This window comes from Cavia porcellus, unplaced genomic scaffold (assembly GCF_034190915.1).
Source record: "Cavia porcellus strain 051 isolate PalLab524CR breed Dunkin Hartley unplaced genomic scaffold, mCavPor4.1 scaffold_17, whole genome shotgun sequence".
NCBI lineage: Eukaryota > Metazoa > Chordata > Mammalia > Rodentia > Caviidae > Cavia > Cavia porcellus.
This window is the reverse complement of record NW_026947500.1, coordinates 14,769,555-14,772,061: the sequence shown is the minus strand read 5'-3', so window position 1 is coordinate 14,772,061 and position 2,507 is coordinate 14,769,555. Positions and strand designations below refer to the sequence as shown.

The 2,507-nt window shown below is 38.5% G+C and overlaps 1 non-coding gene across 1 annotated transcript; it reads left to right on the top strand.

Moving 5' to 3' along the window:
- Positions 1–1,639: 1,639 nt before the first annotated feature.
- Positions 1,640–1,746, top strand: LOC111756113 (U6 spliceosomal RNA). Its single transcript, XR_002790604.1, has one exon. It is a non-coding gene; the product is annotated as a U6 spliceosomal RNA (small nuclear RNA).
- Positions 1,747–2,507: the final 761 nt, after the last annotated feature.

The following is a 2,507-nucleotide window of genomic DNA, read 5'->3' as shown; positions in this document are numbered from 1 at the left end:
CTGCTGCACAAGAGACCAACAAAGGGCACACAGGGCCGGGCTAGGGCCAAGCAGGAAGGCTGTGAGTACAACAGTGACAGAGAGCTTCTGGGCCCCACACCCCCATCCCCATTCTCAAGGGCCTTCCCCTTTCTATGCCCCCCCCCCCAGATGCCTCTCCAGTCTCCCCCAAGAACAAAATACAAGCTCCCGAATCTCAAGGACTTTTTTTCTGTTAGGGATCAAATGCAGGGCTTCACACATGTACTCTATTGTTGCTTTACCCCCTCAGCCCTGTTTTATTATTAGTGTGTTCTAAGCATGTACAGTATCATCCTTTCTGGGAAAGAACTTAAATTTCTAGCTTCACTGGGCAAATCGAATTACCCTGTATGATGCAGATATTTTTTATTTTTTCTTAGTTTCTTAGCACTACTACAATCTGATAGGACAATACTAATCCAGAACTTCTAACCTCGGTTTCATTTTATAACTTTGCTTTCACATTAATTATGGCATTACTAGTCACAATAACTGCCATAACATGGGTATCAGTATGTACAGCTGTATACTGCTTAACACAGCACACAGTGTGAACCAACAGCTACTGTATCTACACACAAATTCTAGAGGACTTTCTTACAATTTCAGATATCCTTTGCAAAACAACATAATTATTTCAGAGCACAAGTATAATGAGTCAATGCAATATTTTCATTAAATACAAAAGATTTTGTCAAAGTAGGCTAAAAATTGCATTTGAATCAGTTTCACCAGCACATAATTATGTTTCAGTACCATATTAGCAAATAATGCATTCTATTTCCAAGCTGTAAGAACCTATTAACCACAGGCATTAAATGCCCTTCCACTAGGAACCACTGGAAAGACTACAGAGCATTTTTTTAAATTGAAAGAATGAAATCAAGATATTGGAAAATTTGACAACACATTCCATTAGATAGACTGTAGGAAAAAAAACCAGAAACTTTCATTCATTACTAGTGGAAATGCAACTGGTACCACTTATGTGAAGGAAAACTAGGATTACTTGAGCCAGGCGTGATGACTCACGCCTGTAATCCCAGCACTCGGGAGGCTGAGGTGGGAGAATTGTTGCAAGTTCGAGACCAACCTGGGCTACAAAGTGAGCTCAAGGTCAGCCTCAACTGCATAGTGAGACCTCATCTCAAAAAAGACAAAAAAAAGAGGCTGGGGATTTAGCTCTGCGGCATAAGCGCCTGCCTTGTAAGCAAACAGTCATGAGTTTGATCCCCGGTACTGATAAAAAAGAAAAAGACAAAAAAAAAACTAGGATTACTTAGCAAAACTAGATGTACATTTAACTTTTTATTTGTCAATCCTACTCATAGGAATCTCCCCCTTAAGACACCTGTCTAATAATACAAGAAAGTCGGGGCTGGGGATTTAGCTCAGGGGCATAAGTGCCTGCCTTGCAAGTACATGGTCGTGAGTTCCATCCCTGGTATCAGTGTAAAAAAAAAAAAAAAAAAAAAAAAAACACAAGAAAGTCATCTATAGTCACATTGTTCACAGTTGTAAAAAAGAGGAAACACTCTAACTGCCCATCCATTGAATGGCTGAGTTAACATACATGTGCACACTGGAGTAACAACAGCCCTTTAAAAAAAATAGAATACTGCTCACTTCGGCAGCACATATACTAAAATTGGAATGATACAGAGAACATTAGCATGGTTCCTGCACAAGGATGACACGCAAGTTCGTGAAGCTTTCCGTATTTTTTCTCTAAATTAAAAAAAAAAATAAAGAGTATGAAAAGAATTGTTGAAGTGCAAAACAACATAATACACCCTTCACCTAAGAAGGGAACCCGTAACACTGTTATAGTTCCTCAGAAAGTTAAGCATAGGGCAGAGGATGTAGCCCAGAGATAGCTCTGAGACCCTGTCTCAGGTCCTGGGCTCAATCCTCAGCACCCAAAAACAAAGAGAAAAAAAAGAAACAGTAATCAATAACCTAGGAGTTCTACTCCTAGGTATATTGCCAGAAGAACTAAAAGCATATATCCAACAAAAAAAAAAAATTGTACATGAATGTTCACAGCATTATTCATGGTAGCCAAAAGGTAGAAAACCAAATTCCACCAGCTGACACACAGATGGATAAAATGTGATACATTACACAATGGATATCATTCAACCATTTAAAAAACTGAAGTATTAATACATGCTACAACATAGATAAACCTTGAAAAAATTATGCTAGCCAAAAGAAGCGAACACAAAGGCCACATATACCTCTCCATTTATACAAAATACCCATAATAGGCAAACCCACACAGACAGAAAGTAGATTAGAATAGGCACATATGACATGACTACTAATGGTCACAGAGTTTATTTGGGGGATGATGAAAATGTTCTGAATTAGGTGATGGTGACAGTTCCACAATATTGTAAATTCACTAAAAACCAGAACTGTATGCTGCAAAAGGGTATAAATGATTTCTAACTTAGGATGAGCATTCCAAAAGTGAGTATACT